This window comes from Ovis aries, chromosome 1 (genome assembly GCF_016772045.2).
Source record: "Ovis aries strain OAR_USU_Benz2616 breed Rambouillet chromosome 1, ARS-UI_Ramb_v3.0, whole genome shotgun sequence".
NCBI lineage: Eukaryota > Metazoa > Chordata > Mammalia > Artiodactyla > Bovidae > Ovis > Ovis aries.
Genome location: NC_056054.1, coordinates 42,077,401 through 42,101,306, shown reverse-complemented (window position 1 = coordinate 42,101,306; position 23,906 = coordinate 42,077,401). Strand labels below are relative to the sequence as shown.

Below are 23,906 nucleotides of genomic sequence, written 5' to 3'. Positions count from 1 at the left end.
GTGAGAGAATCATGTAGACCAGTTCAGCAAGCATGTTTTGAGTATCCACTGTATGCTGGTCTCTAAGGATACAGAGATGAATGTAAGGAGATATCAGGAGATGTGAGGCAGACACATAAATGGAGAGCCATCAGACTATGCATAAGTGCTTTGGGAGTGCATGGAAAATGATGCTGTAGCAATTCAGAGAGAAGACACTGAACTTAGTTGGTGGGTTTAGGAGACTTCCTGTAGAGGGGAACACCCAAACTGAATCTCCTTCACCCCAGAGACCACTGCTGCAATCATACTTACAGAAAAGTCTTCTATCAGTTGTTTATGAAAGTACTTTTTTTTTTTTTTGGCCTTGCTTCATGTTTTGCAGGGTCTTAGTTTTCGGCCAGGGATCAAACCCAGGCCCTAGTGTGAAAGCCCCAAACTCTAACCAGTGGGCCACCAAGTAATTCCCTTTATGAAAGACTTTAAACTCAGACTTTTGTATATCTTTGCTGGCTGCTTTCATACCATTATGTAGTATTAATAGCTACTCTTCATTAAGTTCTAAGCAGAGTGCTAAGCACTTTACATATAATTCCACATTTAATCCTCACAACAATCTCATGAGACAGGCAGATATTAATAACTTTGTGTTGGAAATTTTTATAGAAAATGTCAAGTCCGTACAAAAACCTTTTTCTTTTTTGAAGTATAATTAGTTTCATTACACTCATCACCAGTATGAACAGTTATCAATTCAGAGCCAGTGGTGTTTCATCTATGTCTCACACATTTTCTGATGTCAAGAGTATGCTGAAGTAATTTCTGACATGATGTCTTCTCTGTACAGAGCTCAGTGTGTTAATCTAAAAGATAACAAACAATTGTAACCACAAGTCTGCTGATGGCTAAGATGGAGCTACAGGAACTAGATTTACCCTCCTGCCTGAAACAACCAAAAAGAAAAAAAAGGCAAAATATGTGAAATGATGTTTTCAAGGCACTGGACATCAAACAATAGTCAGTGCTACCCGAGATATGAGAAATAGATAAAGTGTGTCGTCCTTCAGCCGGGTTATCACCCAGAGTCCAGGTGTGGATAGGGAGGGGGAATACAGAGAAGCAGGGTGGGCTCCCTGAGCAGTTTCTGTAGAAGTGATCATTTGACTGTGAGGTTCAAACGGAAATGCAAACGACTCAAAATAGCCCAAGCAACTTTGAAACAGAAGAGTCAAGTTGGAGAATTAATGCTGCCTGATTCTGAACTTATTATAAAGTTATAGTAATGAAAACAGTACCATATTGGCACCAATATATGCAAATTGATCATTGGATCAAAATAGAGTGTCCAGAAATAGACCACATGTATATGATAACTGATTTTTGAGGAGGAAATGAGTGGAGAAAGGATAATCTTCAACAAATAGAAATGGAACAAGTAAATATCTATATGCAGAAAGTGACGTTTGATGCATCATGTACAATATGCAAAAAAATAACTCCAAATGAATCATAGATGTAAATTTAAAACCGAAAACAATACAACCTCTAAACCTCTAGAACACAGGAGATTTTTTTGACTTCAGGTTAAGCAAAGTCTTCTTAGGTATGACATCAAAAGCATAATATGTAAAAATGAAAAATTGATAATTGGATTTCATCAAATTTTAAGACAGGTGATCTTTGAAAAACTCTGTTAAGAGAATGAAAAGACAGCCTACGGCCTAATAGAAGATGGTTTGCAAATCATGTATCTGATAAAAGACTTGGTCATACATATATTCAAGTCACTTCACCAAAGGAGATACAGATATATTGAGTTGGCCAAAAAAATTTGCTCTGGTTTTTCCATAAGATTTTACAGAAAAACCCAAACAAACCTTTTGGTCAACCCAATAGATACAGATATAGGCATTGAAAATTGGAGCTTGAAAATACACTTAACATCATTAACCACTGCACACATGCTCAGTCACTGAGTCATGTCCAACTGTTTGTGACCCAGTGGACTGTAGCCCACCAGACTCCTCTGTCCATGGGCTTTCCCAGGCAAGAATAGGGAGATGTAAATTAGAGCTAGGGTGTGACACTACTAAAAAACTATTATAGTGGCCGAAAATAAAAAAGATGGACGATAAAAAATGCCAGTGAGGACAGAGATCTTTAACCAGTATGCAAACTGGAGGCAGTTCCCTGAACACATTTCTGGTTGCTTTGCCTTGCCAACACTATCAGGGTATTGAGGGCAGGAGAAGGGGGCAACAGAGGATGAGATAGTTGGGTGGCATCATCAACTCAATGGACAAGAGTTTGAGCAAGCTCTGGGAGATGGTGAAGGACAGGGAAGCCCGGCATGCTGTAGTCCATGAGGTGGCAAAGAGCTGGACATGACTGAGCGACTGAACAACAACACACTCAGATTTAGTGGGTGAGTAACAGAACCCCACCTGAGGGAGCCTTATGAAAGAAGGTAGAAAGGGAGGCCTGGAAACTGGGATACACATCAGCAGGACACATTTTCTTACCTGGACTGTCAGTGTCCATAGTTCAAATCCCTATCATGAATTTCAGTTTGGTATTGCCACTCATCTGCTAAAAATTGGAGGGAAATGAAAGGGGGAGAAATGTTGGATACATTGTGGAGGAATATTGGATGTTGTCCTTCTGGTGAGGATGACCTAGAAGTACGAGGAAAAGGTCAGAAGTATTTTTAAACAAGCAAAACAATAAATCAAGTATTTAAAAAATGACAATAAGTTCTTATTTCTGATTAATAGCTTAACACTATTAATAATAAGGCATTTAATGATGAGTATTCTGCTTCAACAGCTACATTCATAGCCAGGGAAGCACAAATGCAGGATTCAAGCCAGGAAACTGAGAACTGCAAAAATTTTAACTGCTCTGGACACATTTCGTTGTACCCTGCTGCCCTTCCCCTTCCTCCTTGGTCAGAGCTGTGAGGTTGCTTGTCGTCCCTTTAACCATCTGGGGCCTTCATGTTCTCCTCTGCAAAATAGGAACAAATCTTTTTGTTCTCAAAGAGCATACTAGAGGTCTAACGTATGTTCCTTAGGTGAATTAATAGACTGATTTCTTCAATGCTTAAGCGGTATCACAGGTCACATCAATGACCATTATCCTCCAGGGACTCTAAACCCTACAGAGGATGTAAACTACTTCCTGACTCCAACTGTAAAAACCAACTTCCTCATTTCAGTGGAAATGACACCATTAGCAACAAGTCAATACCATAAAACATGCATTTCCTAATACAGACATATTTTTTAAGATTTTTCAGTGCTTTTTCCATTTTTCCCTAAGTTGGAATGAATTTCAACAGCCTCCTACCTGTTACTGCTCTTTCACATAGGAGCAAAGTGAAGCCCTGAATGACTTTCTTATATATGTCACATAGACATAGACCCTGGAACTATTGATGTTTCTTCTCTCCAAGAGGAGGGATTAGCAGAATTGCCCATCCTCAGTTAAATCCTAGGACAAAGTTAAGTAGCTAATACTCCATTAAGGGAGCTTCTCAGGTGGCACACTGATAAAGAATCCACCTGCAAATGCAGAAGACACAAGAGACACAGGTTCAATCCCCGGGTTGGGAAGATCCCCTGGAGTAGGAACTGGCAACCCACTCCAGTATTTTTGCTTGGAAAATTCCATGGACAGAGGAGCCTGATGGGCTACAGTCTATGGGGCCGAAAAGAGTGAGACATGATTGAATGACTGAGAACACAACACTCCATTACACCTACTCTTTGTAGCAGGTGGCAGATGTGTGAATCTGTTGTAAAAATTGACTGAGGGGATGGTAGGAGTCATAGTGATAAAGGAGTTTGGCCACCCAGATTGCTTGAATCTTCCACCACTTGAATTACCCTGAAGTGCTACAAATTCAACAGGGAGGATATGTGAAAGAGGAACACTGCAGAAGGATTGTCTAACCCTGAAGGTGAGGTGTTAATGGCAACATACAGATGACTTCAATTTCCAAAAGACACTGTAGCTGGGAACAGTGGGGATGAAGATTTGGGGGTGGGGGAATGAGCTGAAAAGCTTTCATGTAAATCTCTACCTTTTGGGAGACACATCCCACCAAACCAAACCTGGTGATACTTGGATTGAGGAGGGGGCAGTTGTTTTAAAGTAAGATGGGTGCCAGTTCAATGGAACAAGAAAAGCTACTTCCAGAATACGAAATTTAAAAACAAAAGGAGATAAGATGTTTACCTGGGGTTTCTAGTTTATATTCACAGAAGTTACACATCTGCTGCTTGAAATGTTTACCATCTCAAACAGATATCCATGGTGGATAGACAGGAAGCTCTGCCCCTATGTTTTATTTGCCTTCTGGGTCAGTGATTATAAATGCAGTTAGGAGATTAGAGTTGGTCATCCTTAGCCATATCCATTATCGCTAATCATAATCTCTGAACAAGAACAATTATAGTCAGAATCATAGAACTTTAGGGACACCCTGAACAGAGTTTCTATCCTTGACACTACTGATATTTAAGGTGCAATAATTCTCTTTGTGAAGGACTGTTCTGTGCAATGTAGGGTGGTTAGCAGCATCTTTGGTCTACCCACTAGATGCCAGTAAACAGCTCCCTAGTGGTGACAACCGATAACGTTTCAAGATGTTATCAAATGCTCTTGGGAGTGGGGTTAAAATCACCCTGGTTGAAAACCACTGCCCTGGGACACTGTATACAACCCCTCTCACACCCTGTGCACATAAAAGAATGAAAATAATTATGTAGGACAAAAAGTAAACTGGAAGGAATCTGAGACTAATTACGTAAGGCTCAATGAAAAAAGTCTTGACACTTTATACATTTATAGGAAAAATAGGATACAAAATATTAAATATTTAAATTTATTTTAACATTCTAAATGAAATCATTTCAAAACTCTAAATGAGAAATTTGAACTTATTTTCAGTGACATACCTTATTACAGAAAATATTACTCTTTAAATGGTTTTATGCAATGCTGATCAAGATATTTTAATGATGATCACTTCAAATTTTTAGTAGTCTTTCCCAGCAAGAAACTTCAGACATATAAGCAGATGATGTAAAACATTAAATCATTGTTTACATTCCATAGAAGATTTATAACTTTTGAAATTAAAGAATCTAATAGCTTATCCTTTTCTTATACAGATAATTTCTTATGATAAAGCAAAAGTATTTCAAATTTGAACTTTTATCTATCTTGTGTTTCAAAATGACAATGAAGGTTGAGTTTCTATATTGTATATGTACTCTAAGAGCACATTTTCACCAGCAGCCAGCATGGAAACCACTAAATGGACTTCTTGTCCATCAGCTGCAGGTGGACAAGAGAATTTGATATATGTGAAGACAGAAATCCTGGGTTACCATTTGTCTCTGAAGAGACCAGTAAGCCCCACCACTTTCTGCACCTATCTATCCCCAACTAGCTGCATCTTGGCCTAAGCTCCAAGCTCTAGAAATCTGGCAAATGAACTCCCTGCTGGTCTTCAGACTTAACTAGGATGGCTAGTGATGTATTCTGAATTCAGCTGTTGAAATTTCCAGGCTGAAGAGCCCCTTCTTGGCTGCATTCAGGGCATCACATGAAGCAACACATGGTAAAGACGGCACAATGTGCTAATTGTCCTCTCTGGAGACGATGAGGGTGGTCCTTGAACCACCCTGCTAAGACCGCTCCCTAAAGAGTGGTGAGAAGACCCCTCTTAGTCAGGGGCACCTGGCTCCAGAGCCTGTTACTCCAAGCCCCACCAGGCACTTGAGCGTTGAGAGACTAGTTCACAGCATACTTGGAATCCATCTGTGGCACTCTACTGTAGCAACCTGGCAATGGGCACACAGCCTGGGGGAGTTCTGCCTTCGAGGCTTCTTCCTGGTTCCAGGTGAGCACCCCATGGCTCAGAGAAGGGTGCGAGTCACCCCAGGTCACATGTTAATGACAGAGCTGGGGCCGGAAGCTAACTCTCTGGTTCCCAGTACCACAACCATGAAGATCCTTCATTTCTTGTCATTTTTTCCCCCTCTCTGTCTTCCTTCTTCCCACTGATTCATTCACCACAAATTCCTTATGGAACTAGCCTACTAGTTAAAGATGTTGGCTTGTTCAGCACCAACCACAGAGAGGGCAGTGTTTCTCAAGCTTTGATATACACGAGAAAGGAAATGTAAAAAATGGGTGTGTTTTACTCCTGTGTGTTTGTGAAGAAAGTTGCAGTAGGAAGAGAGGAGGGTGAAGATTTACAGCAGAGAACATGAGGCAATATTTATATTTTACTCCCTCTAATATCTTTGGCTGAGTCTTACGGTGAACACTAGATCTTGGTGACCTGTAAGGAGACACTGTGACCCAAAGGTTACAAAAATCCAAGAGGTCAAAATAACAGGTCATTTTATCTGAGAAAAAAAATGGAAATAATTTTAAGTGCTTGAAGGGACATGCAGTGGTTTCCAAACTCCAGGGTGCACGAGAAGCTCATTAGACGTTCGTTTAACTTATTTTGGCAAGTAATACTAAATCAGTTGGTTTGGACTGCAGCCTACAGATCTGCACTTTAACAAGAACTCTGAGATTATCTGATTGAGAAATGCTGAGACAGAAGTAAGAGCTTAGAGTTTGATTGCATTATACGATGGGGACATTGCAAAAGGTGAACGGAAACATTTTATTTTTTAAATTTAAACAGTTCTCGTGTCTCTTAGGTAACTCATATTTAGGATATTCATGTTGTAAATTATTTCTTAGAGTTAAAAAAAATCCCTCTCCTCTCCCTTTCTGCTTTTATCTATTTTGAAGCTGGGAAAATGTTTTTTGCTACTTTCCCTTGAATGAATGCAAGCTATTTATATAAAAACCCCATTACAAGTAGAATAGCCAAGCCACAAGCTTCCCTGGTCTTCTGAGTCTTTGACCCTTCTCTGTGCACCCCAAGTGCAAATACCTGTTAAGACTCCCCTGGTTTTAGGCAACCTGACTTGACTCACTTGTGCTAGATTCCCCACTCTGTCCCCAGAAAAGGGGAGGTGGACAGTGAAAGAACAGGGTAGAGAAGGTGTTGCTAGCGAAGGCCTATCAGAATGCAGGATGTGGGAAACCTCAGAACACTGCTCACCAGTTATGGTAGAGGTGTTACCCCAGGAAACCGCACACTAGAGTCCATAATGGAAGCCCAGAAATGGGCTTATAAACACATTTTCACCCTGAGTTAATGACTTTCTTCTCAAAGTCCTTTTTTATTAAAAATATATATTTATTTATTTATTTATTTATGTATTTATTTGACTGTGCTGTGTCTTAGTTGTGGCGTGTGGGGTGTTTAGTTGCAGCATCCCTAGTTCCCTGACCAGGGATTGAACCCCATGCTCCCTGCATTGGGAACTTGGAGGCTTAACCACTGGACCACCAGTAAAGTCCTCAAAGTCCTTTTAAATAAACCTTATGTGAGTGTGTGTACATCATATCGTATTGTTGTGCGTGTGTGTGTGTGAGAGAGAGAGAATGACTACTACCAGCTTACTCATGTGAAAGAAGAAACTTAAGAGCCCCTGATACACACATTAAACACTGTGCTGTATTTTCATATATTTTCTCATATGTTCTTAGAGAAGACTCCCAGAAGCTTTGTGAAGGAAGTAGACTTGCATTATTTTTCTCATTTTGAGGAAATGGAGGTTTAGAGAGTTAACATGTTGTATAACTTTGAACAAGGGATTCTACTTTTCCATTGTTGGTTTTTAACCTATAAAGTAGGGGAATTAGCATAGCTTATTCTCACAATAATAATATCAATAACAATATATCATAATTGCATGTGTGAGGGCTCAGTTGCTTCAGTTGTGTCCAACTCTTTGCAAACCTATGGAATGTGACTTGCAAGGCTTCTCTGTCCATGGGAGTCTCCAGGCAAGAGCACTGGAGTGGGTTGCCATTTATTCCTCCAGGGGATCTTCCTGACTCAGGGATCGAACCCGCCTCTCTTGTGTCTCCTGCATTGACAGGTGGGTTCTTTACCACTAGTCCCACCTGGGGAAGATCACATCATAATGAAGTTAGCCCAAATAACAGCTAGAAAAGAACTTTAAGTCATATATTCTCCCTCCAAATTCAGTAAATGTTCTTCCCAATAACATGACTTTTCAAAGAGGACAGTTAACTGGAGTCCAAATCTTGCTGTATCTCAGGTAACAATGTCAAGAAAAGTCCCTGTGCTGCTTTCCGTCTCAGAGCCAGAAGGGTCTGCGTGGAGCAACCTCCTTGGTGTGGACCAACCTCTTCTGTGTGGTCATGTGTCAGGGCTACCCTGAGGAAGGTCATCTGACCATGCTCGTGGATATTCCCATGAACCCACATGCTCAGAATCCAAGAGTCAGGCCATGGCAGGAAGACCAGGACAGCAGCAGCAGCCTCCTGAAGGGATGGTTCCCTCGGCCAGGACAGGTAGACATCAGCTTGCTGAAATTCTAAGGCAGCCACACCTGCATCCATTATGTCTTAGCCTTTCCACCACTCCACTTTGCAAGTGAGGAAATAGTACCTTCCATGCAACACCCAGCCATCAGATACCAATCTTGAACAGCAGGGCAGAACAAGTCAGGCCTGTGAGTTAGAAGATATCATCCTAGTTACAGGTAGTTGTGTGACCTTGGGAAAGTCACTTGACCTCTTTAAACTTATTTCCAGGTCTTCAAAACAAAATCAGTTGGTCAAATAACCTCTAAGACAGATGACTCTCAATATTTTAACAGGCATTAAGGATGACTGGGAAGATTTGAGTATAAAAATGGGTTTAGTATAATACAGGTTTATCATATTAAACACAAATAAAAATGAACACATCTTAACATATTCATATAAGAAATAGAAGAACTAATTGGTTTATACATTCACTCTCTTTCTATTTTTCAAACAGTTTTAGTAAAATATTCTACCTTGATGTACAAGTGTGATTAAACTGTTTGAATTTCATAAAAGAAAAATCACTTGGGGTTAAAATGAATACTCTTGGGGATCTTGGTCCCTATGATTCTGATACAGTAGGTTGAAATAAGGCACAGGAATCTGATTTTTTAACAAGCACCCAAGTAATTCTGCTAGAAGTGGTCTGGAGACAACACTTGCGGAAATACTGCAAGAGTGAGGGCCCCTTCTGCTCGTTTTGTGTGGATTGTTCATCTCTCTCTGTAGTTAACCAATCACCAAGCGCTGGTGATTACTCAGGCAAATTATCTGCCTCATCCATCCCTTCCCTTGAATGCCACAGCAAAACCAGTTTTATGTCAGGATGATAGCAATGACTTCTGATTTGAATTCCTGATTTCATTATTTTGTCTTTCATGTCCTATTATTAGAGTCTGCATATATTCCTAACATCTTATCAGAACCATACAAAGGGGATTGGTTGTCTGTAGGATGAAACCCAAACTTCTTAATCAAGCGTCTCCACATCCTTGTCTTCTGTGGGTCTTCCCTAGGAATGCTCTGTGATAAGAGAATCTGACTACTGAGTCTCCTGAATGAGCCTGTGTGTCATCATCAACAAAACTTTGCTCACATCATGTTTTCCTCCTTAAACTCTCTCGTTGACTGCTCTGCACTCACTGTCTAAATTCTGTTCATTTTTGGAAGAACAGCTTTAAAGTTCACCTCCTTTAGGATGTCTTTTCTGACCACCCCTCTTGACAGTGAGCTCTTGATTTCTTTAGCTAGCCCAACACAACGAAATGATCATTGTAACATTTCTCCCTACATTGTATATCTCAGTCTCCTCACTTGCCTTGAGCACAGTGGCATCTCCTAGTACTTATGTCTTTCTGTATCCTCCCCAGGCCGTGCACAGAGCTGGTATTTGATACAGACTTACTGTACATCCTTTTCCCACAGAATGCATTCTCTGTTTAAACAACAAAGGTAGTATGCACTTGACTGAGTTAATTAACTTCTGACATTTTTCTCTGTTAGCAAAATACAAGAACCAAAACAGGATACTCCTCATCCCAGGATGTTACAAGAAACCATTTATTCAAAATGATTAATTGTTGACCAAGAAACAAAATGAACAGGTGTATCTGCCTGCTTGGATTAAGAATGCTTCCTCTAAATAATAACACAAGCCCTTTCCTCTCTGTGGAGGATTTCCTGGCATCATCAGATGTATTTGTTGTTGTTAATATAATAACATTTATAGAACATTATAAAGAATCATATACATTATGTTATGCAATTTTCACAACCAGCTTATGTTTTGTGTGTGTGTGTTGTTGCTCAGTCATGTCTGACTCTTTGTGACTCCATGGACTGTAGCCCACCGGGCTCCTCTGTCCATGGGGATTTTCCAGGCAGGAATGCTGGCATGGGTTGTCATTTCCTACTCTAAGGGATTTTCCCGATGCAAGGATCGAATCTGCATCTCTTGCGTCTTCTGAATTGGCAGACACATTTTTTACCACTGCGCCACCTTGGAGACTCACCTTATGTATTAATCATTATTATCTTTATTTTATAGATGAGGAAATTGAGGCTTAAGAGACTAAACAGTTTAACAAAAATCACCACCTAGTGTCGGAGCCAGAATTTGTATCTTGGTCAGTCTGATCTCAAAGCGTTTGGACATTACATTCTTTTGTTAACCTAACACCTTATGGACCTAGCATTACAGCACCTTTTAGTTGTTGCTTGCAGGTTAGTTATCTGGAGAAACTCTAAAATTTTTAGGAGTGAGATGTGTCTTTAATTCTTGGCACATAATAGGTGCTCAGTGAAACCTGAATAAATGCAGACTGAAAGGGAAGCTAAGAATGTGATTATAGTGTTTCAGGCCAGGTGGTTGTGGCAAGCGCTAATAAGTGGCCTCAACCATATGAGAGGCAGAAGAGGAGGAAGACTCTTCTTCAGCTGCCATCAGAAAAGGCTACATGGAGGAGGTTACCTTTGAGATAACAATGCCCCTTTACCTGAGGGTCCCTTCCTCAATACTTTTGGCCTGTACAAGCCCCTGATCAGTAACCAACATGGTGTGCACAGCATAGGGTCCTCAGTCACTTAATTATTCAGATGATCTATGTGTCACTTGGGTCCTTCACTGCAACCACATGAACCCACCCTAACTAGCTTAAGTAGAAAAGGAATTTACTAAGAATCTTAGGGAGCTCGCAAAATCTCCAGGGGGAGCAAAGAATCAGGGTGAGGTGCTATTCAGCCAGAAAGAATACCCAGACACCCTGCAGATTAGATGTTTATACCCCTTCATGACTGGGGACATCTGCCTCAGCCTACAGTGATGATGTTAGATCAAGATTGCCAGAACTCAGCCAATGCTGTACTCCAAGCCTGCACACTCCAGCCACCTTTTTGTTACAAGATGGAGTCCATGGGAGGTCTGCATCATCACATTGCTCTCTTCCTAATCAAAGAGCATGAGGTTGCTAGGGGAAACCCAGATTTATGTATGGACATTTGAGCTTCAGTTCAGTTCAGTTCAGTTCAGTTCAGTTCGGTTGCTCAGTTGTGTCCAACTCTTTGCGACCCCATGAACCACCGCACACCAGGCCTCCCTGTCCATCACCAACTCCCTGAATTTACCCAAACTCATGTCCATCGAGTTGGTGATGCCATCCAGCCATCTCATCCTCTGTCATCCCCTTCTCCTCCTGACCCCAATCTTTCCCAGCATCAGGGTCTTTTCCAATGAGTCAACTCTTTGCATCAGGTGGCCAAAGTATTGAAGTTTCAGCTTCAACATCAGTCCTTCAAAGAACACCCAGGACTGATCTCCTTTAGGATGGACTGGTTGGATCTCCTTGCAGTCCAAGGGACTCTCAGGACTCTTCTCCAACACCACAGTTCAAAAGCATCAATTCTTTGACGCTCAGCTTTCTTCACAGTCTGACTATCATATCCATACATGACCAATGGAAATCCATAGCCTTGACTAGACGGACCTTTGTTGGCAAAGTAATATCTCTGCTTTTTAATATGCTGTCTAGATTGGTCATAATTTTCCTTCCAAGGAGTAAGCGTCTTTTAATTTCATGGTTGCAATCACCATCTGCAGTGATTTGAGCTTCAAGGAAGGCTAAGAAGAGACTCTGGCTTCTAACTTGGCAGAGCAGAATTCGGAATGTAAACTACTCTCCCAAATGTAGAAAGGTGGTTCACTAGATAGGTGGGATGGGGGTGGGTGGGAGGGATGTCCAAGAGAGAAGGAATGTATGTATACATACGGCTGATTCACTGTGTTGTACAGCAGAAAGTAACACAACATTTTAAAGCAACAGTATTCCATTAAAAAAAAGATGCTGAGGGGTTCTATGAGGTATATCAGATAGTAATATCTTATAGCAACAATAATAGCCGTAACTTACTGAGCATAAATTAGGTGCTAGGCATTTTACAGACATTTTAATTTTCTCCCTTGCCACACAACTGATACTGTTAGTATCCCCATTTCACATAGGTAGACACTAGGGCTGGGAGAGGTTAGTTTTTTAAGACCATAACATTAATGTGTTAAATTCTATACCAGATTAAATTACAGGTCTTGCTACCTCCTTGAGCTTCCTCTATCATAGCACTCTCCGTATTTTATTGTTTGTTGTTATTGTTTAGTCACTAAGTCTGACTCTTCTGGGACTCCATGGACTGTGGCCCCCCAGGATCCTCTGCCCGTGGAATTTCCCAAGCAAGAATACTGGAGTGGGTTGCCATTTCCTATTCCAGGAGATCTTCCCAACCCAGGGATGAAACCTGTGTCTCCTGCATTGGCACGTGGATTCTTCTACCACTGAGCCACCAGGGGCTACTTTATTGTTGTGTTGGTTGCTCAGTGGTGTCTGACTCTTTGTGACACCATGGACTGTAGCCCACCAGGCTCCTCTGTCCATGGGATTCTGGAGGCAAGAGGACTGGAGTGGGTTGCCATTTCCTTTTCCAGGGGATCTTCCCAACCCAGGGATCAAACCTGTGTCTCCTGCATTGGCACGTGGCTTCTTTTACCACTGAGCTACCAGGGGCTATTTTATTGTTATTATGTACTTAATGGCTGCCTTTTCTGCTAAGTGCTTGAGCATACAGGAGGCCTGTTTCCTGTTACATCCCCAGCACATGTGACATTTATTCACTCATTTAACAGACACTCCACTTCCATTGTGGGTCTGGCACATTCACATGGTTACTCAACAATGATGCATTACATTCATCTAATGTGCCAGTCACTGTCACTAGGTGCTGAGATAGGCACCTATCTTGGAACAAGATAGGCAAGGTCCCTGCTTCATGGAATTTACATTCTGGCTGAGGGAGACAGGCAATCAACAAATAAAGAAGTGTATAAAATAACAGAAAGCAATATGCGCTATGAGGAAAAACAAAGCAAAGGAGGGGATAGGGAAGTAATGGGGCGGGGTGATGAGGAGGGAAGTCCTCTTTACAAAGACTGCGTCTGATACACCAGAATGAAGGAGAGAATGACTCCTAAGAAAACCTGGTGAGCCGTGCTCTAGGCAGTGGGAACAACAAGTGCAAAGGCCCTGAGGTGGGAGTGAACTTGGCCTGTTCTGGGAATAACAAAACCAGTGTGGCTAGCTTGGAACAAATAAAGGGGAAAGTGGTTACAGATGAGTTCAGAGAGATAGGGAAGGTCATATACAGACAGCCTTGAAACCACTCCCTGATATGGAATCTAAGTTTTACCCAGGTGGTGCTAGTGATAAAGAACCTTCTTGCCAATGCAGGAGACACAAGAGACTCAGGTTCGATCCCTGCGTGGGGAAGATCCCCTGGGGAAGGGCATGGCAACCCACTCCAGTATTGTTGCCTGGAGAATCCCATGAACAGAGGAGCCTGGTGGGCTACAGCCCATAGGGTGGCAAAGTTGTTGGACACAGCTACTGAGGTGACTTAGCATGCTTGCTAGCACTGAGGGGTTTTGAAAGGAATGCCATGATATGCTTTAGCTTGAGCTAGATTATGGTAGAGGCCGTGTGGAAGTTAGCTGGGGGCTGGAGGAAGATTTGACATAGGGAGGTTACGTAGGTATTTTAGCAGTTAAACAGGAGAGAGAGAACTTGGACTGGGGTATTGGGGATGAAAAGAAATGGCTGAATTTTGGGGTCTATTTTGAAGGTGAAGCAGATTGATTTCCAAATGTATTCAAATGAGAGTGGAAAAAGAAATGACTTGGGTAACTGGGTGGTAACTTTCCTGGTGGCTCAGACAGTAAAGCATCTGCTTACAATGCGGGAGACCTGGGTTTGATCCCTGGGTTGGGAAGATCCCCTGGAGAAGGAAATGGCAACTCACTCCAGTATTCTTGCCTGGAAAATCCCATGGATGGAGGAGCCTGGTAGGCTACAGTCCATGGGGTCACAAAGAGTCAGACATGACTGAGCAACTTCACTTGGGTAACTGGGTAAATGGAGACACCATTTCATGAGGTACAGAAGACTTGGCAGGGGACCATCAGAGCAAAGACTTAGACTTCATGGTACTTGCATATGGACATTTTGAGAGACTACCTGGATCTGAGTGGTGATGTTGAGAGGCATTGGATAGATGGATGTAAGAGTTGGGATTTCAGGGTGAGCTCAGGACTAAATGTACAAACATGGGAGATGAGTATACCGCTGAAGTTTCAAGTCTGAAGACTAAATGAGATAGCCTTAGCTAGAACTCAGTAAACTTGCTAAATATTTAGGGATAGAGAATATGAGTTTGCAAACACTATGACAGATATATTTCCAGTCATCAATCAGCCATTTGTGAACATTTATTAAGAACTGATTACAAGCTTCTACTGTGCTTGGGGCAGATCTACTTATAGAAACTGGTTGTCATGGAAACTGCAGATAGCTGCAGTCCTCTCTGGACCTGAATGAGGAGCTAAAAGTCCTCTGACTGTTATTGTCTCTAGCTAAGAGGCCCAGGAGCTTTAAGACTGTTCTAACACTAGACTTCTAGTTTTATTCACGACTCCCTCATTTCAGTTCTAAAAGGTACTGTGAAATCAGGACTCTTTTGATAAAGAGGAAGACAATGACTTAAATGGGTAACACACCCTTCAAGGTCTGCACTGAGTATTTTGAGCATGCAAAGCCACACTTTGCATTTGCGTGAGCCTAGCTTACAGTGCAGAGAGAGCAAGGGGCTAAGAACAGAGGGCCTCTGATATATGAGATGGACTAGGGTGAGCTGATCATATAATATGTACTTTTGTTTGGTTTACATTGGTTTGATCCAGTGTGATTTACATGATTTGCACAGGCCCAGAATCCCAAAGATGAATGGCAGAGACTAAGGAGAAGTGACTCACTTATTATACCTGCCCTCTCAAATTCCAGCTCTGCTGTTGAATGATTTTTTTGACATTAGACAAATTCTTCAAGTCCTCCAAGCCTCAGATGCCTCCTATGTTGAATGGAAAGATCATTTACTTGATTATCGAGTTATTTGAAAAACAAACGAGAAACTGCACGTAAAAAGTTATTGTTCTTTTTTTTTCTTTAAAATATTAGAAATTAGTGGTCCTTTCCTTTAGTTTCATGTCGAAAGGTTGGCCTTCTGGTTAAGGCTATGTTTGCATTTATTCAGCTTTGCATGCTCAGATTCTGGCAATGTGCCTGGTTTACTGTAGGAGTTTAGTGAATGTTTGTTGTTGAAGAAATGAGAAAGAGTTGTAGTTACCTTGCTTGTGATCTGTTTGATATTCAATTCCAAGAATTGGAAGGGAAGTCTGAAGGTCATCTGGACATGCCTCTGCTTCTGTCCATAAAGAAGAGGTAGGTTGGTATAAAATGAAAGCTGTTTCAAGAATATGAGTGTCCGTGGATCTCACAGCTGGTCAACAGAGCCTTTGGATGGAAGTTCCAGTAGGACACAAAACAGAGTGAAATTAACTTACCTCTAGATGAAGTAGGCTGTTTTTAGCATTGACCCAGTAGATCCATCTTCTCTAAAATAATTGCACCATCTTTAACCTCCTGTTGGCTTATGAGATCATGTCTCTAGAAAACTCCTATTGAAAATGCAAATATGTTCTTAGAGAATGATAGCTTGCAAAGTCATTAATAAGTTCTTGAACCAGCAAAGAGTGGGGACCACTGAACAGTAAGCTTTTCAAGGGAGTGTGGGAGAGGGATTGAGGAAAGATTTGGGGTTATTTCTCAAAGACCATGAGTTAGCTGGCATGCCTTGGTGGGTCCCAGACAAGCATCAGGGAAAAGAGAACTCAGAAAATCTGGGGCAGACGTCTAAGGCACATGGGGCAAACTCTGTCATTTGGACCAATTTTAAGGTAATTCAAGTTTTTGGGACACAGTTACCTGAATTTCCTCCTGTCACTCTCATGACAACTGTGCAAAGTAGTCAAGGAGGATCCTGATCACCCCCTCACCCCCATAGTTTCAAAGAAGAAACGGTGGCCCAGATCAGCCACACGATCTGTTTAACACCGCTCAGGTTATAAGTAGCAAATGTGGTACTAGAGTTTCTTTCTTTTTACCCTTAATTGAGTTTTCATTAAATTCTACTGCCTCCTTGACTTGGACAACCCAACCAAACAAAACAGTCGTGACAGTGAAATACGAATAATATCAGCAGCCCTCTTTTATGATGCTATGACTACGCAGCAGCATTGTGCTAAATAACTGAGAAACCTCTTGTCATTTATTAATTATCACCAACATTTTACAGTTGTGGGGAATGAGTAGTGGAGGGAATTAAATGCTGTACCCACCTTCCTGCAGACAGTGAGAGATGAGCATGGACTCGAATCCCTGTTGTCAGAGTTTGGAAGTGCTCAGAGCTTTTCCAGTAAAGGATCTCTGGGTTGGAAGATCTTAAATGTAATTTGGCATAATGGTTCATCTAAATCTTTCTTCAGTGTCTCCCTAAATGAGTCTCATGTATTTGGTTTGGAGAAATCAATCTCCCTATTTCCGGGGGCAATTTGTTCCATTTTAGGACCATTCTCATGGTTAAATCACCAAGGAGAGAAAGTTTTATTTTTTCAACAGCAGATACAAGAACATTTTCACAGGAAAACACTTTGACAGCCTCTCTTGAGGGCAGTCTAAGCCTCTTGAGGTCTAAGAGTTGGCTGGTGCCATTTTAGAGAGAAGGACCAAGGATTGTGTAAGAGACAGAATGACTTGTAGCTCTCGGAGGGCTTGGAGAATGAGCATATTAAAAAGGGGAAAAGAGGGAGGGTGAGTGAAATGGTGGCCCACTGTGTGCTTCTTCATGTATCTCTTCTTTACTAGCCCCTGTCCCCCCCCACCTAAAAAAAAATTCTGCAAAGTCTACAAAACTCTATACTATTTGGATTTTTACAGAAACCTTTGAAAGGGTTGGCCAGGGGATATTCCCAAAGTAATAAAGGTAGTACTTGTCTTCAGGGAAGCTGATCATATGAGCCTTAGGCAGAGAGGGCTAGCAGATATCTCTGGGAGGAAGCTCTTGTGGATGGCAGAATGGAAGGTTGTAGCAGATTGAATGAGATTTTATAGTCTACAGAAGCCTCAGCTGATGCTTGAGTTATAAGATGTTCTCCAACTGATTGCACTTATGTCTTTTCTTTTGGCTGGATTGTTTCAAGTAGAGAAGAAGGAAATTTGCCCAACAGATTCTTGACATGTAAATGAGATACTTTCTGAAATTTTCTCGAATCCTCATCTTTACAAGTATTACGACAGCCCACAATCTCCTATACATTCATCTATGAAAGAAGGGTAATAATATCTGCCCAACAGGGCTTTTTGTGAGAATATAGTGAAATCATGTGGTAAGTGGAGATAAAACACCATAGAGAATCTGATGCCAGGCCATCAAGCTAAGCTTACTCATTTGCTAGATGACTTGCTTTTCATAGTGTAATCCAAATTTATGCCTTGGCAAAAATTTTAAACAGTGGTATAATATGGCCTTTGGAGGGTAGCATGAAAATAACTGAAACCTCAAATATGAAAGCTACAAGTGCCCAAATTCACCTAGGTCAAGCCATGCATTCAAAGGATCTTCCATAGTTTCTGGGTTTGAAACCCTTGGGCCTTTGCATGTCACCCATCAGTTTCACACTTCAAAAGATGAGTGATACAGGATAATAGTGCCATCTATTTCTGCCAGCTTTTTCTTCCAGCTAACAACGATCTCATCTCTGAGGTCTTATTCTCCCTCCTACTAATTAATATCCAGGAACAGTAACTATTGATTCATAATCTCCACTTCTTGCCTCTTCTGTCATCAGCAGAGCTAGAAAGAGATGTTGTCTAACTGTGGCTAGAATCATGCTGAGGACCAAGGGAAGGGCTGGGATCAGAGATCAAAGCTTGGCTGGAAGCCAGGTTTATGAGCTAACATCATCTTGTTTTTAGTCTCCCAGGGGAATTGTGAGAGGCAAGAACTCCACTTGTTTGATTTGTTTGACTAAAGAACATGAATCTTAAGATAGAAGGAGTAAGATTGGTATCATAAATAATTTTGAGAATGATAGCGTAGTCACACACACATTGTAAGGCTCCATGGGCAAGCCGGAACTCCCAGACTGCACGTTTATATCAACTACGTGAGCCCCCTGAGTGCCTGACATGAGATGATTGATTCTCCTTGGAAAGAGACCAGCTCAGGTCCCCCAGCCCTCTGAAGATAAGACAGGGGAAACGATGACAAGAGGGGAGAGGCTGAGGAATTGCATTCCCAAGACGATCAGTGGGGACTGGCAGAATGGTTCAGGAATGTTGTTTCTTGCAGGAAAGACGTGGCATTATCTCAGGACCATCTGGTGGCAGCAGGAACGAGAAGGGGGATGGAGGCTCTGAGCGATGGTCACGTAGCCTCATCTCACTGTTTGCAGACACCCACAATCAAGCAATTTCCTGACAGAAGTGGGTCAGCTATTAGCCTAGGCTCAAGAAAAACAGAACTTCAAGGAATTAGAGAAATGATCTGCAGAGGCTGTCTGATTCCTCTACCAAGAAAACCTGAGACACTGTCCAAAGCTTGCTATAACATGGGAAAAGTCCCCAGACTCGAGGAGAGAATAGAATGCTCTTGATCTTTCAGTAAAATTGATCTTGACTCAGGCAGGTCAACTCTCTTGGAGCCTCAGTGTAAGATGGTATTTATGGACTCCAGGGCTCCATCTGGCCTCTGTATGCATTTGAGCCCACTTTAGTGATTACAGAACTGTTGGATTAGTTCCCAACTTTAAAAGATCAAAGTTATCTTCCTCTGAAATCCTTAATACAGACTCTAGGGATTCTCCATGGAAATTTTAAAATAACATGGGATCAAGGCACATATTTTCTGGAAGGCCGTGAAGATTCAGAAGAGTGGCAGATCTCCTCTTACATACATGATGCGGGATTGGGGAGTTTGAGACACGAACAGGGCAACTCAATTAGACAAAGCTTTTCAAAGGCCTACATGGAAAACTGGAGGGGAAATCTCACCTCAAACCTGGGGGACTGATCAAGGTTTCTTCTTCAAAGTGCACGTGCAGGTTCTGCTGAGTTTCTTGCCAGTAGGAGGAGCTGACTTTGGTGGATGCTGCCTCCATCCTGGAGAAAGGAAATTAGGAAAATCAGCTGAGATGGGAGAACAAGTACCATCCGGCTGCAGCACCTCTTGCTGATAGTTTTCCACCGAACGTTAAGCCTATCTGTGCTAGAAACAGGGCTTCCCAGGTGACACTAGTGGTAAAGAACCTGCCTGCCAATGCAGGAGCTGTAAGAGACTCGGCTGAGTTTGATCCCTGTGTAGGAAAGATACCCTGGAGTAGGGCACAGCAACCTATTCCAGTATTCTTGCCTGTAGAATCCCATGGACAGAGGATCCTGGTGGGCAACAGTCCATGGAGTTGCAAAGAGTTAGACATGACTGAAGCAACATGGCAAGCTTGCATGTCCTAGGAATGCTGAGAGGGACTCTGCCTTTTCATGCTGAGAAGTAGGCACCTTGATCAAGGCAGGCTGACCCCCAGATGTCACTTCTGCACTCAGAAGGGACCAGGGTGCTCAGCTCCTCAGAGCACGAATCTGGGCCCCTCCACACTGGGTGTGCAGAAGGAGCTGCAGCAGCAGCTGGTGTTTGCACACGCTCTCCCTGGGGACCCGAGGCTCGGAGTCATATGAGTCCTCCATCTGGTTCAGAAGCAGATGTAGGGGCAGGAAGCTAAATTTGTCCTTCATAACGGCTCACACAAGAGGGAAAACACCCTGGCTGGAACTGGCGGGGGCCAAGATGTAGGGATGGTCTTGGGTCTGAGCCAGTGAGGGGAGGAGGAAGAGGTCTGGGTACACCGTATCTGCCAGAGATTTCTAAGGTGTCAAAAGGAGTTAAGGGCGCATCTTGAGATCAGAAAACTGATTCTTCCTTGGGCAGTTTCTTTAATTCCATAGACTGTTTATTTCCCCTCTGTCTAATAGGAGTGATAAAAAGAGTTCTGGCTTCACAGGCTGCTGTGAGACCTAAGTGAGGTCACATATATGTCTAGAGCACTAAGCTCAGGCCCTGACCCTCAGCACACACCCTCTAAAGCATCGCTATCTTTAACCTCATTATCCAAGGTGGTTGGAGCTGAGAGGGGCAGGCTGGAGGAATCTGACTTCTTCATCAAGTGTCCACCAGGAGTCTATTTAAGAGACCTTGTTACTATAGTGACTCATGTCTGGAATCATTATTGCATCCTGACTGGGTTGTCCTCCTGCATTTGTGGACTGAATCTCCATCATCAATAGGAAAGCATTATCTTTCCTTCCAGTATTCCAAACTAGCTTCTACAGGTCTCTCCTAATTTCTGTGGCCTTGTAGTTTAAATCAGTAGAAAGATCCAGAAGAGTTGTTTTCTCCATTATTGATGGTATTATTATAACTAACTTTAATTGAGTGCCTACTACGTGTCATCTCGTTTAACCTACATACTAGTGAATGAAGCAACTCCATCACATGGAATGGAAGTCTCATGGAAAGAGACTGAAAGAGAAGAAGAAAAATGGAGTAGAAACAACATGGTAATCCTCTCCCCCCAAATACCCTCATTCTTGAGTAGATGTGGGATCCCCTCCAGGGACTCCTAACCCCTGGGGTGTACTTTCTGGGACCTAAAGTCCTTAACAAGTGGAGGTAAGCACTAGACACGACTCATGTTCCATAGTTCTTCTGAACTAGCTCCTTGTCAAAGGCTTGGTGTTTTGCTGTAAGACTTTTGCAATATCCATTTCCATAACTCTGGGCTGGAATTTTGCTCTGCCAATGAACATAAACGTCAACTCCTACCCCTTAACACTCTCTTTGAAATGAGCGCTCACCTGTTTAAATTGAACTTTTCAGTTCAGAAAAGTTCCAGTATTGTCTGTGAGCACATCGAAGGACCTCTTTGTGAGCATTTCCTAGAAGCTTTGGGCTTCCCTGATAGCTCAGTTGGTAAAGAATCCGCTTGCTACGACCCCAGTTCGATTCCTGGGTCTGGAAGATCCACTGGAGAAGGGATAGACTACCCACTCCAGTATTCTTGGACTTCCCTTGTGGCTCAGCTGGCAAAGAATCTGTATGAAATGCTGGAGATCAAGGTTTAATCCCTGGGTTGGAAAGATCCCCTGGAGAAGGGAAAGGCTACCCACTCCAGTAGTCTGGCCTGGAGAATTCCATGGACTACAGTCCATGGGGTCGCAAACAGTCAGATTCGACTGAGAGACTCTCACTTCCTAGAAGCTTCCTTGGGCTTTCCCTAATCAGAACCAGAACTCCCTACTAATGCATTCCATTTCTGTGGGATAAGCCAGAAACTTCCCAGATTTCTTTTGCCCTGGCAAGGCCCCTCAACACAGGAATTGCCTTCCTGCCTGCCTTCCTTTCCCTTTTCCCTTTCTCCCTTCATTTTTTTTTCTCCCATCATTTGTGTGTGTGTTTAAATTAAACTTATTTCCAAGTCCTCACTTTCCTATTTTCTGTGTGCCCTTGGGCAAAATTAACCTCTGTGGGTGTCTAAAATATATAAAGTGATATAAAGTGAAAACACCTCTTTCAGCCCTAAAATCAAATTGAACCCTAATGCCTAGGATAGTAAACAAGAGCTTGGGCACTGGAGTCAGTCAGGATTGAGTTTCACTCCCACTCACTTGGCCACTTACCTCATGACCTTGGCGCAGGATGGCGTGTTCTTTGGGCCTCAGTTTTTCTAACAAGGAAATAGCACTGACCTCGTAGGATAAGAGGGTTGGATGTTGCAGCGATACTAAGTGGTGCACTTATATGCCGGATTGTGCTCTAAGCTCTTTACATGTGTTAACTCATTTTATTTGCATGCTATTTCTATAACATTTCATTTTGTCAGGGTCTCTTCTCTTGCTTAATTTTCTAGCTTGTTGAGAGTCTTTATTTGCTTATTTTAAACTTAATTCCATCACTATAACATAGGAAGTGATAGAATTAAGTTTAAAATAAGAAACAAAAACTCTGAACTATAATACAGTTGGCTTCTCTGTCTTCATTCACTATGTTTTTAAAAAATATATTGTGAATCCTATGACCGAGAAGACAACACTAAGGAAGCAGAGCTAAACCTTTGTACATTAGAATGCTGGAGAATTGTTGATACATGCAAATAACTCATGGCAATAACAGACGAGAAAACTCTGAGTCTCTGAGCACAGAGCCAGGTATTGATGTGTTTTAAAACTTCCCCAGTTTATCCTAACCATCAGCCAGGACTGAGAACCACAGCCCTATGTTGTGAGTCCAAGGTTACTCCTCTAGACCAATAAGCCATGAAGATATGTGAGAAAAGTGGTTATCAGCTATGGCCCTGGCTTATCACTGCCCTGACATCTCTAATGAACCTAACTGTCAAATCTCCCTCTAAAATCAGGATACATTTTTTAGCATGCTCCTGGCCAGGCTACTCTAGTAATCCTCTCAGACAAATGCTGGCTTCTAATGATGATCATTTTCATGCCTAAATGTTTAGAAATGTACTCTAGGGTTTTGCCCAAATCAGAGGCATAGTCTTATCATTTCTGAAATTCAACTTTGGAAAATTAGAAACTTGGCTTGTTTCCAGTCTTCTGGAACCTTACTCCATACTTGTCAAAGATCATAGAAACACGGCTCCCTCATCAGAACTGCAAACTTTCTCAACTCTGTGGGATATGACACATGTATTTGAAAGGCAAGAAGTTAAACTTTACGCTTTTTTTCTAGTCCTTGCTAATTTCCAGTTATATATATTTGGAAACCCTGGGGGTGGCAGGCATTGACAGCTTACAAACAGGTTTCTCTGAAGAAATCCTCTTCACTAATCCCCTCTTAATTCTTCAGCATCCCAAACCTCTTACTTTCTCAGTGTGTTTAAGTCATCCAACAACCTCCTGTCTACTTCCTGCTTGATGGCCTTCTGGGTGCACAGACACAACATTTGCTTCAGTGTCTAAGATTTTGGTGCCTTAGTTTGCTTCCCATTTATCAGACCTGGTAAATGAATGCAAATGAACCAAACTGCCCACTTGGTTTTTTCTATGAAAATCTGTTGCACAGCATTCATACTTGAAGCCAACTTGTATTCTCCAAAATTTTCTTCTGTATGCTAGAAGCCTGATTCAACACAGCCTACGTGTTGGTTGTCAGTTCCCTGTGCTAAGAGTTTTCACAGTACATAGAAAACAGGTCAAAAATCTGTTGTGAAAGGATGAAATAAATTGGCCTCTCTATTTTTTTCCTTCTTTCTCACTCTAAGATAATTTCAACTTTTATTATTCCATGATTATACTCTGCAATTTCCTTTATATACTAAGGAAGCTTATTATTATGGAGTCCATCTTGAGCTGGATTGTTTAACATTTTAATTCCTATAATCCTCACAGAATCTCTTGCAGGTGAGTGCTGCTTTGTTTATTTTACAGCTTGGGAAGCAGAGC

General features: G+C 42.0%; 1 long non-coding RNA gene across 7 annotated transcripts in view; it reads right to left on the bottom strand.

The window, feature by feature from the left end:
- Positions 1 to 560: 560 nt before the first annotated feature.
- Positions 561 to 23,906, bottom strand: part of LOC121819525 (uncharacterized) — a 37,007-nt gene continuing 13,661 nt past the window's right edge. For 3 of the 7 annotated variants that reach the window (XR_009596697.1, XR_009596695.1, XR_006059790.2), the window contains 4 exons: positions 19,446 to 19,553; positions 15,899 to 16,012; positions 15,682 to 15,759; positions 4,857 to 8,601 (listed from right to left, as the gene is read on the bottom strand). This is a non-coding gene — a long non-coding RNA (uncharacterized LOC121819525). Of the gene's footprint in view, positions 2,986 to 4,856; positions 8,602 to 14,723; positions 15,406 to 15,681; positions 15,760 to 15,898; positions 16,013 to 19,445; positions 19,554 to 23,906 lie in introns of those variants that run through there. The other 4 variants (XR_006059791.2, XR_009596698.1, XR_009596700.1 and 1 more) reach the window with 4 other exon arrangements.